Below are 17,257 nucleotides of genomic sequence, written 5' to 3'. Positions count from 1 at the left end.
AGAATATTTCCTCTTCTCGAACCAAGTTAGATCATTAGCCCACACCCATACCAACACATATCCTCCCCTTTCTCCCACCTCCATGAAAAAAAAATGGCCTGTTACTCACTATACCCAAGAAGGGTTCTTCTTTCTCTGGAATTTTATTTTATTTAGTTCTCACTATTTTCACAGACCTCCAATATTTAAAAAAATGATTTCTGCAATTTGTTTCCCCCATAGTTGTTTTAGTCAAATGTTAGTCATATGATATTCTTCTCTGAAGTAAAAGGTTTCCCTTTATTATGTTGATGAAAAAATAAGACCCAGAGAGATGGTATAAGCCACTGTTTTTCTAATCAGGCTTGGCCAACCACTATTTCCCTAGAGCCACTTTGGCTATCATACTGAGGCAAGGTAGGAGGCTTTATTTTTATTTTTTCTGTATATCTTCCTGATCAGTGACAATCTTGTTAACTCATCATTATAATTTTAATTAGCTTTCTTATTTATTTTAGTCTAGGACTTTGTTTATAACAGCCTGAAGCAACAGAACTTTTTGAAGGGTACTGTCTCTTTCTCTTCAGACATAGACTTTCCAATATGATGCAACTGATAGTGATTAAGCTGGTGGTGAGGGGAACATTTAGTTTCGTCTGAGTCTCTGCCTGTGGGGAGAGAAAAGTCTTCTACCTTCTATCCTTTCACTCTCTTCCAAGTTCACTTAGTGGAAAGAGTTATTCATCTAACTGTATGTTTACTGAGGCTCATTATGTTAGTTAGTGGGACTCTAGTGCTTTAAAGGCAAGAACCAGACCCCGCATGGTTTCTTTGTTTTCTCAATAAAATTCTCTTCATTCTCTGCCTCCACCTGTTGGGGATGGAAGTAGAGAATGGGAGGAAGCCATGCCTCCTTAAAAGCAGAAAGCTTTTGAATCTCTAGACCAAGGTTGAGTTTTTCAACTCAGCTTTGTTTCCCATTTGCGTATGATTACTTGTGCATATGTTTTCTTAGCCTATATCCCAAGAAGGAAGAAAGAGTGGGTAGTAGAGTTTCAGTATCAAAACTCTGGACACTTTAACACATGCTATGACCTGAAAAGACCTTTATTAAAAAAAAAAAAGGAGGCCCTGGCTGGTTGGCTCAGTGGTAGAGCGTTGGTCTGGTGTGTGGGGGACCCGGGTTCGATTCCTGGCCAGGGCACATAGGAGAAGCACTCATTTGCTTCTCCACCCCCCCTCCTTCCTCTCTGTCTCTCTCTTCCCCTCCCGCAGCCAAGGCTCCATTGGAGCAAAGATGGCCCGGGTGCTGGGGATGGCTCCTTGGCCGCTGCCCCAGGCACTAGAGTGGCTCTGGTCTCGCAGAGCGACGCCCCGGAGGGGCAGAGCATCGCCCCCTGGTGGGCAGAGCGTCGTCCCTGGTGGGCGTGCCGGGTGGATCCCGGTCGGGCGCATGCGGGAGTCTGTCTGACTGTCTCTCCGTTTCCAGCTTCAGAAGAAAAAAAAAAATTCAAAATAAATAAATAAATAAAAAAGGAAAGATTATTTTTTATTGAATTTTTGGGGTGACATTAATAAAATTATATTGGTTTTAGATGTACAATTCTATAATATATCCTGTGTATATTGTATTGCGTGCTCACTACCCCAAGCCAAGTCTCCTTCCATATCACCATTTATCCCCCCACCCACCCCATCATGTGTCTTTTCATACCATCTGACACTATTCCTTTGGTTATAACTTTAGAAATCTGTGAACCTTTGGACCTTTCTTTTCTCTTGGACTTGCAACTTTCTTGGCAGAGTCATGCAGAAAGTATTAACTCTTCCCTGAGCTGGTGTCGGACTTTTCTCATTAGTACTCCCATTTCTCAAGAGGCCATAAGTAATATTGTTTGCTGAAGTAGTGTTTCCTGGTACCTTTGGAAAGCTTCTTCCTTTTACCTCTCTCTGTGGGTGTACCACTTCAGCTTATCCTGAAATACCTGATTTGGGTGGATTTTGTTTGTTTTGTTATTTTCTTTACATAAAGACACTATACATTTGCCAAGTATTGCTTATTTGTCAAGTAGTATAAAGAGTCAACTAATGTAGACATACTTAAAACATTCAATTGCAGAAGACAAAGAGGGGACTTGAGAATACTCTATTTTCACCTCAAACTCAACAACAGCCTGGTGTGGAGTCAATAGATTCTTCATTCTGGCCCTGGCTGGTTGTCTCAGTGGTAGAGCATTGGCCCAGTGTGTGGATGTCCCAGGTTCAATTCCTGTCAGGGTACACAGGAGAAGCAACCATTTGCTTCTCCACCCCTCCCCTCTCCCTTCTCTCTCTCTCTCTATTCCCCACCCACAGTCATGGTTTGATTGGTTCGACTGCATTGGCCCCAGGCACTGACTCTGTAGAGCCTCCACCTCAGGTGCTAAAAATAGCTTGGTTATGAGCAATGCCCCAGACAGGCAGAGCAACAGCCCCTGATGGCAGTTGGGGGGGTGGATCCTGGTCAAGGGTACATGCGGGAGTCTGTCTTTCTATCTCCCCTCCTCTCACTTAGAAAAGAAAAAAAATAGAAAATAGATTTTTCATTCTAGTACTTTTCACTTTCTCAAGTTTCTTGGTTTTATCTTATTCAGTAAATATAGTCATCTACTGTCAAACTTACTTTTAGAATGATGAGTTTCTGCCAAATTTATTTTTTAAGCTTTTGTCCTGCTGATTAAAAAGTTCTATCATTTTCCTAAGTTAAGCATGACTTTTTCTGGAAAGGAAGAGCATGTGGCTAAGGTATTTTTATTTTCTAAGTTGTTTTGATTCACTCAAAGGGTAGATATCATTTTTGTAGTTTATTTTTAGAAATGAAATAAATCTAGGCTCAAAGGAGCTTTAAATAAAAGCACCATAATTACATTTACTCCAACCAATATGAGGATTTTTTCATTTCCTTTTGATATAACAGTAACTTCAACTATTGTTATACGGAGCAATAACGGAGGTTAAAGAATACATTTGCCAAAAGATTATACATAAAACTTCCTTGAAATGCTCAACAATAGGAAACGTGGGCCCATTTAGTAAAAATCCTCTTGCTACATTTGACCAGCCTCATTCCTTAATCTGAACAGTTCCTGAATTAGTCTCAAGAAGTGAGCTTATGATAAAGTGACCAATAGTCCCCCTGTAGGAAGGATAGTCCTCCCTTTGTAAGATCCATCTTCCCTCGAAAAGTGTCCTCCTACATGTCCTCCTTTTTGATATTGGAAGACTAATCTGTGTATGTCCATATTCAATCAATGCAAAGTCGATCCATTGCATGTGATGTGATGTATTTGTATCTAAATGAGTACTTTCTTCTTAAAATTATTATTAAAAATTAATAGGCATGTAAGTATAATTACAATAAAAAATATTACAAATGTTTTTATTATGCATTTCTCATATTATAGTGTATTATTGTTGCAATGAATAAAATGTTTCTTTTATTTACGATACTGTTTTCTTCAGTTTATTTTTGTCCTCCTTTTCATTGTAAAAAGGTTGGTCACCTTACTTATGATATTAGAGCAGTGGTTCTCAAAGTGTGTGCCAGGGCACACTGGTGCGCCCTAGGAGATTTGAAGGTGCGCCCTATGCTATTTCAGAGAAATATGTGCCTGTTGGGGACCAAAAAACCAACAGAGTTTTTGGAGTTTAGATTTTTGGGGGACAGAGGTGTGGGAAATTGGCTGTAAGCTGACAGTCTGCCCAACCCCCACCTCACTGGCCTGATTAGGTTGCAAAAGGCTGTTAAGCTGTGGTGCTGACTTGTTTACACTATCCCTCATGTTCCCCAGAAAGACTGGAGGCAAGTTTCTTCTATCCTTTGTTTGGTTCAAAGTTAAGATGAAATGTATGGTGGGGGTTTTCTGCACTCAACACAATTAGGAGTAAAAAGGGAGGAATTTTTCAATGTATTGATGAGAAAATGAGAGTTTGCCTTTCAAATATATGCCCAAACATTGAAGAAATCACTAGGACACATCAGGCTCATGTTTCTCATAAACACAAGAATGAAAAAACTTAACACATTCATGCCGGGATTTGCCAAATTTACTAAATCTTACTAAGAATGTATCTATATATATAAAAAGATAACTTTTTTATCATCCTTTTTATTTTTTAACCCCTTTTTTTATGAATTCTAAAAAGCATAACTCAAAAAATGTAACATAAAAATGTTTTTAAATGTCAGAATATATTTAATTTTGTCATATTATTTCATTTAATTACCATAAAAGCACGCTTGGACTTTATATTTTTTCTTTAATATTTGACTTAATTATTATAACATATTTTTCAGAAATCTGTGTATAGTGCGCCTACAATTATTTGTAGGATTTTAAATGTGCCCTGACTTCAAAAAGTTTGAGAACCACTGTATTAGAGGCTGTATCCTGACTCCAGATCTGGTCATACTCAATTTAACATGATCAGAGAGTGAGAATTCCTTTGACCCATACAAAGCTTGGACAAGATTCACTCCTCCAGCTCAGTTTCACTTAAGGGACTTGCACAAACCACAAAGACTTGTAAGCATTTGCCACAGAACTTGTGAACTCTTCCGTGAGGGACTGAATGTGTTCCCTTGCCCTCCCCAATTTATATATTGAAACCCTAACCTCCAGTGCGATGGTATTTGCAGACGGGATTTTTAGAAATTAATTAGGGTTAGATAAGATCATGAGGGTGGGGCCCTCATAATGAAATTAGTGTCCTTATAAGAAGAGACCAGAGGGGTGTTCTCGCTCTCTCTCTCTCTGCTCCCCTCTCCCTCCTCTCTCTTCCATGGGAGAACACAGCTGGAGGGCAACCATCTGCAAACGAAGGCAAGAGTCCTCATGAGACACCAACTCTGGTGGCATCTTGATCATGGACTGCCCACCCTCCAGAACTGAGAGAAATAAATGTCTGTTGTTTAGGCCACACAGTGTATGGTATTTCGTTACAGCAGCCTGAACTAAGACATTATTCCTTGCTCTTTTGGAGAGTTAAAAAAATGAAAGTTAAAAAAAAGCAATGACTAACTGTTTCAGCAGTAAAACTGACTGAGAAGTAAAAAAGGAAAAGGGCCTTGAGTCATTGCTGGAATGAAGATGAGGCCACATTGAGTTCACTGAATACCACACTAGGCACCAGAAAAGCAAAAATGAAAGACATGAAGCTGGCTTCACAGCATCCCTATGCGAGGTTAGCCAATTCTAGAAGTCACTAAGCACATAATTTCAATATAATATGCTCAGTGTTAAGATATGGGTATACTCGAAATGTTGTGGGAAGAAGCCCCACAGAGAGGCAATGCCTGTGCTAATCTTGAAGGACAAATAGTCCAGTGAGGAATGGCAGGAAGGGTTTTCTACATAGAAGGAACAGCATTAATTAGCTAAGCAATCTCTAAACTACTGAGTATTCAATGAAGCTCAAAGGGTGAAGTTATGGCCATTGTTAAAGCTGAAGGAAACCCAAAGAGAGGAAGAAAATCAATAGCTGGGAAAAATATCTTTTCCTAGCAAAGTACTGAAAAAGTCCTATGGAGATTCCTATTCAATTCAAGAGAATGGGCAGCTGGTCCCGGAAGGACCGGGCTTGTAGTTTTACTAGCGCGCCAGAGGTAATCCTTGACTTGGGCTTCAAAGGTGCTTATCCCTGGGCTGCTGGCCAGCACTGAGAGTCCTGGGTGCCCCCTCCATGTCACAAACTCACAGTAACTGCAGGCAGGCCAATTCCCTCTCTGGGTTTCTGCTTCCTTCTCTGTAAGACAAAGGAACCATCTAGAACATATTTCTCAGGGGCCAGATTTTCTTCTTTCACCCAATATCTTTTTCCATAGACTGCAGGGGCAAGTCCTTCCCTAACTTGTTTCAGTGAGAATTTTCAAGAGCCTTAATAACAAGGCTGTGACAATGAAAAGATGGTCAATGTCACTAATCATCAGAGAAATGCAAGTTAAAAGCACAATGAGATATCACCTCCCACCTGTCAGAGTGGCTACCATCAATAAAACCTCAAACAACAAGTGTGTGTGAGGATGTGGAGAAAAGGGAACCCTCGTGCACTGTAGGTAAGAATGCAGACTGGTGCAGCCACTAGGGAAAACAGTACGGAGTTTCCTCAAAAAGTTAAAAATGGAACTGCCTTATGAGCTAGTGATTCCATTTCCGGGAACATATCTAAGGAAACCCACACACTAATTCAAAAGAACATGCCCGCCCCTATGCCACTGCAGTGTCACCACAACGGCCAAGGTAAGGAAGCAACCCCAGTGCCCGTCACTAGATGAGTAGATGAAACACTGAGCCATAAAAAAGAATAAAATCTTACCGTTTGCCTGGATAGACCTGGAGGTGTTAAGCTAAGTGAAATAAGTCAGTCAGAGAACAACAAATACCATATGATGTCACTTATATGTGGAATCTAAAGAATAATAAAAAGAAACAAAACTGAAACAGACTCATAGATACAGAGAACAGACTGATGGGGGCCAGAGGGGAGGGGCCTGTGGGACTGGATGAAGGGGAGGGGCCTGTGGGCCTGGATGAAGGGGAGGGGCCTGTGGGACTGGATGAAAAAGGCTAAGGGAGTAAGAAGCACAAATTCGTCGCACGGCATAGGGAATATAGTCAGTCATATTGTTATAACTGTGCATGGTGCCAGGTGGGTACTGGAAATATCGGGGGGGACACTTTGTAAAATATATAACTGCTTAACCACTATGCTGAACACCTGAAACTAATGCAAAATAATACTGAATGCAAACTGTAATTAAAAATAAAGTAAAATAAAGACAGTTGTTACCAACAAACTATATCAATTAGCAGTAGACAAGAAAAATGAAGGAAAGGGGCGAACAAGGATCGGGAGGCAGAGATGAGGCTGTCACCCTAAATCCATGCCAGGGACATCTTCTGACCTGGTGGGAGGAGGCGCGCAGAGCAGGGTAGAGCGAGTGCATGAATGCGGCTGCATGCCTTCTAGCAGCCAAAGCCAAGTAGGTACGTGATTGGTCACACACCGGGTGTCCCTATGACAACAGACAAACCGCTTAGGAGAAGCCGTTTAATAGCAGTCTCTCTCCTAAGTGCAAAATGAAAACATATTACACTTATGGACGTCAAATGTCTGTTCCAAGGGAAGCAAAGAGTAGTTAACCTGGTAAATCAGACAGCTGCTTCAACAAGACCCCACGTAATGACCCAGAGGGAAGAAATGTGTTGTCTCCGTTCAATTTATAAGGTGCACCCCTTGTAAAATTTAGAGGCTAAACATACAGCAGTGATCTTTAACCTTTCTCATCTCATGGCACATGTACACTAGTCATTAAAATTCTGCGACACACCAGAAAATATACTTTTGGCCGATCTGACAAAGAAATAGGTATAATTTTGACTGATTTACAAAATAATAATAATAATAATAATAATAATAGGAATTACCTAACCTTTTTGCTCCAAAGTGACTTTGTAAAAAATCAGGTGCCACCTGACTAGGCAGTGGTGCAGTGGATAGAGCATCAGACTGGAATGCAGAGGACCCAGGTTTGAAACCCCGAGGTCACGGGCTTGAGCACGGGCTCACCAGCTTGAGCGCGAGGTCACTGGCTTGAGCGTGGGATCATAGACATGACCCCATGGTGGCTGGCCTGAGCAAGGGGTCACTCGCTCTGCTGTAGCACCCCCTCCCTTCCGGTCAAGGTACATTTGAAAGCAATCAATGAACTAAGGTGCCACAATGAAGAATTGGTGCTTCTCATCTCTCTCTCTCTTCCTGCCTGTCTGTCCCTACCTGTCCCTCTTATTGTCTGTCTCTGTCACACACACACACACACACACACACACACACACACAAATCAGGTGCCTATACTGGTATATAAGGATTTCTGGTCCCAAGAATTAACCAATCAGACACAATTGTGATGTGTGACGTGACCAATAAGATGCAACTCTGTTATATGACCTATATATTTATTCACACCAACCAGCGGACTATTGTTGTGTTGGTTGTGGTCATTTTTTTATTCAACAATCGAAGGAAAAAGAGGTCAGTGACCCTGACTAAATAGTCAGGTACTGCATGCTTTATAAAGTCTGTGGCACACCGGTTGAAAATCACTGACTAACATGAACCGTGGTCTTAGCCCGGCTTCCACGACAGAAACCACAAGCCTAAGCACAGGGTGCTGATGTGGGTCCAGCCCTCCTCTGGGTGCAGCCAGGAGCCCATCAGACACCTTCCCCCGTCAGGAAGACAGTGCTCATGGGTCCAACTTTTCACTAAAGAACTGGCACGGCCTGTGGCCCCAGGCACACGCAGAGATTTGGAAAGCAACAGGCATGTATTTCAGAATCCCCTGGCCATACCCCAAGGAATCGGTCTGTGCAGTACAGAGTAAGAATCTGCTGACTGCCCTCCTGTCAAGGGACCAGCAATACACCTGGGTGGCCCTGTCGCATTTCATTTGGTCACCTAAGTAAGTACTCCATGTGGCAACGAGACTCAGACTCTGGTCCCCAACACAGAAGAACTCACATTCTAAAGTGCTCTTGACTGCCTTTTGGAGAGACCAGACAACCCTCAATACTTCGGACAATGCCACCGCAGTGCCAGCCCTCTCCTAGTGGACTGAAAGGGCACATCCTTTCAAACTCAGGAGAGCATCTTACTGGGACCCTGTTCTCTCTCCCTTAAGGAGACCCTCTCATTACTACTTCTATCTTCTTTCAGATACAGGCATCTAGCAATCAATCAACTCTTTGTGGTTCAAAATCCTCATACCCAGGTTTAAGCTCTGTATAAGCAAAAGTATAACTATTTCCATGACATTTTGGGAGGCACACTGCGAACCATTTTATTTCATTTTAGTTTTACTTTTTATTTTTAAGCGAGAGGTGGGCAGATAGTGAGACAGACTCCTGCATGTGCCCCAACCAGGATCCACCGGCCACCTGTCTTGGGCCAATGCTCAAATCAACCAAGCTATTTTTAGCACCTGAGGCTGAGGCCTGCTCAGACCAACTGAGCTATCCTCAGTGCCCAGGGCCAATGCTCGAACCAACTAAGTCATTGTCTGTGGGAGGGGAAGAGGGAAAGAAGGGGTGGAGAGGGAAGAGAAGAGAAGCAGATAATGGCTTCTCTTCTGTGCCCTGACTGGGAATTGAACCCAGGACATCCATATGCCAGGCCAATGCTCAATCCACTAAGCAAACTGGCCAGGACCTGTTTTATTCTTCAAATTTCATTTTTAGCCTAACCTTTAATGGCACAGGGGATGAAGTTCTCAGAAGCGGAAGTGTTGGGGTAGGATACACACATTTGTAAGTCTAGTAAGTACTGCCAAGCAGCCCTGCATTGGGTTGAGATAATTGGCATTTCCACCAGAGAGGAATAGAGTGCCGACTCTCTCTGCAGCTTTGTCAACCAAATTTGGTTTTTTTAAACTTAGACTCCCCCTGCAGACTGAGGCTCAGCCAGTGTAAAGCAGCCAGGCCGGAGGTGGCAGTGCAGCAGCCCGTGGCTCAGTGCTGCCGCTGGAGGCCCAAACAGCAAAAGCAGAAACAGGGACAGGTCCCAGTGGGCCCGGGACAGGATCTCCCACACACAGACTCACAGCCATGGGCACAATGACAACACACCTGTAAGCGCCACAGGGGCAGGGCTGTGACCGTCTGTGTCCCGCAGGGCCCAGAACCAGAGGTGCACAGTAAATGTCTGCTGAATAAATGAACCCAGCAGGCCAATGGGCCCCAAGGAGAGGGCAGGAACTTCTCCTCTGCATCCAGCCAAGGACCTGGGCAAAGGAGAGAATGTGCAGACAGAGATGGCGCCCCACTCTGGGGTTCTGAGAAATGCACTCCTGAGATACAAGGGGGACAGATTTCACGGATGCATTTAGTCTGGGGACGTGTGTGACTCTGCTTCCTCTTTTATGTGTAAAAGACGTGCCCAGGAGACAGTGGTTATAAAAGAGGGTGTTCGCTCATCTGTTCCTGAAGACACTGCAAAGTCCCTGTTGCCTTAACTTGCAAGTTCACTGAGGTGTCCAGCCAGCCCTCTTTGCAGCTGAAGCCAAGAAGTGTCAACCCCACAACTAGTTAAAGGAGCACACAAAAGTGAGTGGCTGGCCTTCATGCTGATTTCCCCGTGGGGATAGAGCAAAGGGCTACGGGGATCTGAGCCATCAGCTGACCTCAGAATGTGAGGCTGGGCCAACCTGAGACATCCAGGGACCCACAGACTGGATATAGAGGTGGATCACAACAACAATCATTTTTAAGTACAGGACTCTTGAGCCACGTCACCAAAAATGGTGCACTGAATTAACTGAGGTTTGTTCAGGATCTCGGCCAAGAACTCCCGGTTAACTGCACGGAAAACCACAGCTGTCCCTCAGCCACCACCTGAACGTGTCACAGCCCTCTGGGATTCTGCGGCGTATTTACGACATCAGGGGAAGGTCGTCCTCCCTGCAACCAGGATCTCAGTTGCTAGAAGGTGCGTAGTGTAGTCATTCTCCAGCTGCTGGAGGGAAGACCCAGCCTTTCCTGCACACTTAGCACTGGAGACCTCCGAGTTCACAATGGCAACTGCGGCGTGAGGCTTTGGGAGCAGGGCTGTCAGGGGAGCAAGGCGGCTGTTGGAAACCAACTCCTGAGTAGCCCAGGCAAGGAGACAGAGGAAGGTAGGAGAGAGGCCTCAGCTACGGGCACCAGTCTCTTTCCTCCTCTCTATCAAGGCCTGTCACATGTCAGACACTGTGCTAAGAGCCCGTGCTTCTGATGAGCCTGGTACCCTGCACTTCCAGGTCTCACTCCTCCATCGGGCCAAGGAAGCTCTGAACTGGCAACTGTTTGTCATTCATCTCTCTGGGCCTGTTGCCCCACCCACCCCAAGTAGATGAAATTTCTCCAGTACTATTACATAAAAGCCACCATGGACAGAATGGTCCCCTTTCTGTAAAAACAGACAAACCCAGTTATATGTAGACAAAGAAAGGTCCGAAAGAATACTTCAAAATAGCCTCAGTGGTGGGATCACTTAAGCTTTTTCTTCTCATTTAACTTAGCTTTCTAAATTTTCTACAATAAGCCTCTTAAAATTTTTTAAGTGAAGGGAATTAGACTAAATGGTTTCTAAGGTTCTTTTTGTAGGGGATCAAAATTTAAGTCATGGATCAAAATTAAAGTTACAAATTAAAGAAGAAGGTATTTGCTTCAACAGTGGAAAACACACCCTACAGTTAAACACCGACCACAAAATTCAAGACCTAACCAAGGAACCATGCATTCACATTCCCACGGCCCAGGTGCGCCCAGCTGCTCCAAGGGCTGCTGGCGGGTGTTCCTCAGACACATCCCGACAGCACCGCTCTGCTCTGCCCAGGCGGCAGGGTGAGTTCCTCTACTTTCATCTGTTTCCCATTAGATTCCATCAGCCTCCCCGGTTCCGGAGGTGTTTTCTAGATTGTGCAGTTACTCATTAAGGAAAACTGTAACAACGTGTGGGGGAACCCAATTAAGATGGAGCCTTCCCTGGGAGATAACGCTCATTACAGTCTCATTTAGACTCGGCTTTTCAGATGTCACCCACACTGTGAAGGAGACCGTCCACAGCTGAGTGTTTCAAAGAAGACCCATCAGGAGGGGCACCTCCGGCAGTCAAGACTGGGTTCAAGCCTCAGCTCCTTTGTTCTAGCTTAGATAGTTATGTGACATCTTTGTTTCTTCCTGTCTACGTGGATAAGAGAAGCACGTAGTCTGGGTCTCACAAGATCGTGATGATGAAAAATGTGTGTCTAAGCACCAGCTACACAGACTGGCACAGGGGAGTGTGCCACGTTAGCCCCTACAGGAAAAGTGTACCCGGCAGGGCACGGCCTTGCCTGCAGAGCACTAGCGGAACAGTCAATACTTCTGCAGGGCTACCAGGAAGCCTGGCCTCACTTTCTTTACCTTGGCACTGAACTGAATATTCATTAGAAACCCTCTCCAACTATGACATTCAAGAGAACTGGTCACCACTGCCCAGAATAGCAAGACACTAGCTGGTGGGTTCTTCTCTTCACCCAACGAGAGAAGCCCCAGACCACTCGCAGTAAATGAACAATGTTAAAGCCAGGCAGGAGGGGGTGTGCTGGAGAAGCTGCTGAGCCCAGCCGGGACTCCCCAGTGCTGACAGGAGAGGAGGTTTGGCACTGGCTCTGTGCTTCCCGAGGACAGCACCATTCAGCACCCACAGCCGATTCTTTTTCATTGAAGTAGGACATAAATACAGGAAAGTGCACAGAGAGTTTGAATCTTAAGTGTACAGCTCATTGAATGTTATAACTGTAAGCACACATGTAACCATCACCGGACAGAACCTTCCAGTATCTCAGAAGGGCCCCCCATGCTCTTCCAAATCAGTATCCCCATCCCGAACCAGCTGTGCTGCTGGTTGCACGCTCTTTTTCAGTGGTGTGGCATTCTACTGTACGGAGAGATCGCAATTCATTTCTCCTGGACTAATGTGTGGACTATTTCTCCTAGGTTGGGGCTAGTTTGGTAGTTTTATGAATAAAACCACCATGGATATTTTTGAACATGCTATTGTTTTGTTTTGTTTTTTTTTTTTTGTATTTTTCTGAAGCTGGAAACAGGGAGAGACAGTCAGACTCCCGCATGTGCCCGACCAGGATCCACCCGGCACGCCCACCAGGGGGCGATGCTCTGCCCCTCCGGGGCGTCGCCCTGTTGCGACCAGAGCCACTCTAGCGCCTGGGGCAGAGGCCAAGGAGCCATCCCCAGCGTCCGGGCCATCTTTGCTCCAATGGAGCCTTGGCTGCGGGAGGGGAAGAGAGAGACAGAGAGGAAGGAGAGGGGGAGGGGTGGAGAAGCAGATGGGCGCTTCTCCTGTGTGCCCTGGCCGGGAATCGAACTCGGGACCTCTGCACGCCAGGCCGACGCTCTACCACTGAGCCAACCGGCCAGGGCCTTGTTTTGTTTTTTAATAGCAGTCTTACTATTATTCCAAATGCAGAGCCAGTTAAAGCAAAAATTCAATAGTTTTTAAATGTATTCAAAAGTTATGCAACCCTCCCATCTATCTAATTCCATAACATTGATCATGTCCTGTCTGGTTATGTCTTCATTTCTCTTGGGCACATACCAGAAGTGGGGGACTGCTCAGTCATAACATCAACTTTATTAAGAAGCATCAGTGTGTCTAAACCAGAAATGTTATTCCACATCCTCACCAACACTTGGTATTGCCAATCTCTTGTTTTTAGCCATTATATCCACACCAGATTTCATACAACTTCTCTCTCAATTCCTGTTGTCTTACAACCAACCTAGTACATATTAAAAACTGCATTTCCCCCCTGAAGACTCACGCAACAATCTTTAGGGCTGGTACTTCTTTTTTTTAATACTGTTTTCCCCCACTGTCTAAAATTAAAGTGCTCCTAGGAAATCTTTCAAGAGCCAAAATGGCATAGAGTGAACAGTACCCACCCCTTCTGCTTTCTCTAAGTGTGATTTACGCCACCAGGCTTTTACAAAAGACCTACATTAGTGTGGTAATGGCTCTTTCCATAAAAGCAAAAATCCTCTTCTAGAGTGAAAATTTCCTGACATGGAGGTGAAGGAAAATGTTGGGCATTTTATTGATCAAATCTTGACTAATCACCTACCATATTCCAGGCCAAACATAACGACATGCTCAGAAATTTATGCAGAAAACACACAAGCCCCAAATAGGGAATTATTGCTTAAAGTGAGGTAGGAGGGAAATGCGATGGAATTCTTCTTGGAGACGGATGCAACTGTGAGCCAGCTTCCCTGAGCACCCCGCCCCACGGAAGTCACATGACAAGAGGACAGATGTGGAAATGGAGCCAAGGAGAGCCTGTTCCCCATAAAACTCCCTCCCAGAAAAGCATAGAAACAATCAAATAAAATTACAAATGCAATTTAACAGCCAATTGTGGTTACATGGTGCAAGGCAATACATTGTTGACTGAAGAAAAACTTTCTTTGCCATATGTTTGACTGATGGCTATTTGGAGTCCTATAAACAAGCACAACCTGCTTGTACTTAACTGTCTGGCCTCACAGTCAGATGCAGTCCACTAATATAGAAACAAAAACATCACAAAATTAAACTTAAAGAATGACTGGGTCCCTTCAAAGGGCCGATGTGGAGACAACAGGGAAAAACAAGTTTGGATTACTTTTTATAAGATAGAAATGTTCAACAGTAAAAAAAAAATGAGCAAATGACTATTCGCACTTGAGTTACACTTCGGAGGATAAAACAGAGCAAGTCAGGGTAGGGGTCTGGCGGGGTACCAGCTCACCAAGATCACAGTCTCGCACCAAGTAAAGATCTGCTGGTCTTTCAGCTCCACATGTCATTTCCTTCGATCATTCCTCAGAACTTAGCTTTCAAGTAATAAAAGCTGCTCATTCAGCTCTCCCAAGAACTGTTTCATTTCATTAGCTCTGCCTACAGCAGCTCACTCTCTCACGACACAGGCACTCAGTTCCCATCATGGTCTGCCCTCTGCTCTGGGCATGTGCGGGGCTCTTTGCTGATCAGCCTGTGCCTGGCCTCACCCGGAGGAACTTCGTTCTAGGGTTACAGATTGAGGATCTTTTATAAGGAAAAGTAATCTCAAACAGAATAAATGGCACAATTAAAGAAAAGAGCCTTTTCTTTAGGGGGCAATTGAAGGTACTTCCTGAGACACATGCAGAATTCCATCTTTCTCACTTTCTGATCTAAGGGGACAGACCTGCAAAGGTGCATTCACTCTGCACTCCCTTATTCAATACTATCCTGCAGTAAACCTAGTACACATCAGTTCATCCCCCAAAGGAGACCTTGTAAAACTTTCCCAATTAATTGAACTTTATGTTGCAAAACCCACTTTAATTTTAGGTAGTTTACATAATCTTGGGCAGTAACAGCACCCATAAAAAACTTTGCTGTCAGGAAATTTACAGAAATTCAAAGTATTTCCTCAATAAGTAAACTTGAGCTAATTCATGCAGGTCAAAAGTTGCGAAACGCAGAATTGTTGTCATATTTTTGCCGCACAGAACATTGTGATAATCAATGACACTAAAAATAGCCTAGAAAAAAACAAAGAGTTCATAATCGGATACAAGCAAAACAACCTTCTCCAAGATAGCAAAATGTTCATTAACATCACTCGCTGCTCCATGAATTATTTTGACAATAGGGAATGGAATTAAAAAAATTTTTTTTTCTTTAATCCAAACTGTATTTCCCCTCCCACATGCCCTCTGGGAAAACCCTGTTCATAAAGGAATAATTCCCAGATAACTAACTTCTGTGCTGACCTTCCAGACAGCTCGGCAGTAACAGCGCGGCCCTAACTCTCACTGCACGCTCCCGTGGCTTCCTCAGTGACGTCACGGAAAGACGAGCACACGCTGTGATCACTGCCCAGCCAGAGGCTGGGAAGGAAGTCATGCTGACGCCTCTAGGTTTCCATTTTTCCATGAAAAATCATTCTCGTTGCCACAGCCGCTTAGGCTGTGAAAAAAGAAAAATGATTTAATTAGGAAACAGCCATAATTAGATTTTTTAAAGCATCTCTTTCAACAAAAAAAGAGCACAGCTTCACTAGATTTAATAATTTATTTTCATCAGAAAAATTCCAGAACTCATTAAGGTGCTGAGTAACAACTGAAGGAAGAAAATAAGAGGAACATTAAACTGCTACATAGAAAGTTATATATTCAAGTGAGTTTTTGAAGGGATACAGGAAGAAGAGGCGAGGAGTCTTCTGAAGCCAAGAAGACGGGAAAAAATACAAGGAGCTGAAGAAAACGAGCCTCCTCTCTCGTGATTTACTTTTACGTCCAGAAAAGACAGCAACAGTTTCTCCATACCCAATGGATGGTGACCACGACGATGAGCATGATGATGATGAAAATAATAAAGAAAAAGAAGTCACTGTGCTCACTTCGGCAGCACATACGCTAAACTAGAATGATACTGAGAAGGTCAGCATTGCCCTCGTGACAGGACGACACCCAAATTTGTGAAGCTTTCTGTATCTTTCGGTAACTATGTAAGGTGATGGATGTTCACTAAACTTATTGTGGTTATCATTTCACAATATACACAACTATCAAATCGTTATGTTACACACTTTAAACTCATATGATGTTATACATCAATTATATTTCAATGAAACTATAAAAGATAACAGTAACAGTAGGAAATGGAAGGAGGAAGAGAGCTAACACTATGCTCAGCACAGAGTGGGCCTAGTGAGAGCAAAACGTGACGGTCGTTGTCAGAGGCGGACTACGGTCGGTTGAGGCCCCGGGCGCAGAAGAAAATATTGGGCCCCTTAAAAAAAAGAGAGAGACAGGGAAAATAAAAATACATCTTAACCATATTTTTAAGTAAATTAAAAATATTATGCACTATTAATGTTAAAATTGCACATATGAAACCAAACTTGGTGTCATTAGACAAAAGCGTAACATTGGGGTTTTGCGGGGCCCTTCAGAAGTCGGGGTCCAGGGCACACGCCCAGTGCACCCGCCTTTAAATCTGCCTCTGGTCATTGTTACTGTACTTTCAGGATTTTTCAATAATCTCTTTGAGGGGAGGCAGTGAGGGGCGGTGTACACACTCATTCATATGCCAGAAATTGATCCTAAAATGTCTAATTCAAGAACTTGATATATTTATTCACTTGTCACCTTATCAAAAGTTTAAGGTATGATTCAATGTTAAGCTTTGAAACTTCCCTACAAATATATCTAAAAAATCAGATGAAAAGTAAAAATTTATGGTATTTAGAAGTCTTGAAATCTGTGTGACTCTACATTAAAAAGACACTTAGCTGCTGCTTCTTTTTCTTCCTGTTTTTTAATTACACCAGAAACAGCAAGAGTTTTACTAATGGTCTTGGAGATATCTAAAAATTCCAAACATCAAATCCTAACAGTTTCTGTTGACAGTGCTTTAAAAGTTCATCCGATGCATAAACTGGTTTAATTTTATCCAGTAAACGAACATAGCCAAGACTCCTTCTTAGTTCAGTATCTTAGCAATAGTTCAAAAGAAATGTCAACATGTCCTATAAAAAAAGAAAGACATTAGGCCCTGCTTCGAAGACCTGGCACGGCAGCCTGAGAGATGGGCAGTCAAAAGTCAGAAAAATTCCTGTCCGGTGAAGAGTTCTTACTAAGGATAAGTCTAACGAAAGTTGAAGCTTATCAGC

General features: G+C 43.5%; 1 protein-coding gene and 1 non-coding gene across 2 annotated transcripts in view; one reads left to right on the top strand and one right to left on the bottom strand.

The window, feature by feature from the left end:
• Window positions 1-17,257, bottom strand: part of LOC136315052 (UDP-N-acetylglucosamine transporter TMEM241-like) — a 127,375-nt gene that overhangs the window by 24,734 nt on the left and 85,384 nt on the right. The gene's annotated exons all lie outside the window — the stretch shown is intronic.
• On the top strand, window positions 15,975-16,080 carry LOC136315801 (U6 spliceosomal RNA). Its single transcript, XR_010727586.1, has one exon. It is a non-coding gene; the product is annotated as a U6 spliceosomal RNA (small nuclear RNA).

This window comes from Saccopteryx bilineata, chromosome 11, assembly GCF_036850765.1.
Source record: "Saccopteryx bilineata isolate mSacBil1 chromosome 11, mSacBil1_pri_phased_curated, whole genome shotgun sequence".
Taxonomy (NCBI): Eukaryota; Metazoa; Chordata; class Mammalia; order Chiroptera; family Emballonuridae; genus Saccopteryx; species Saccopteryx bilineata.
The sequence above is the reverse complement of the archived record's forward strand: the minus strand, read 5'-3'. Positions and strand labels throughout refer to the sequence as shown.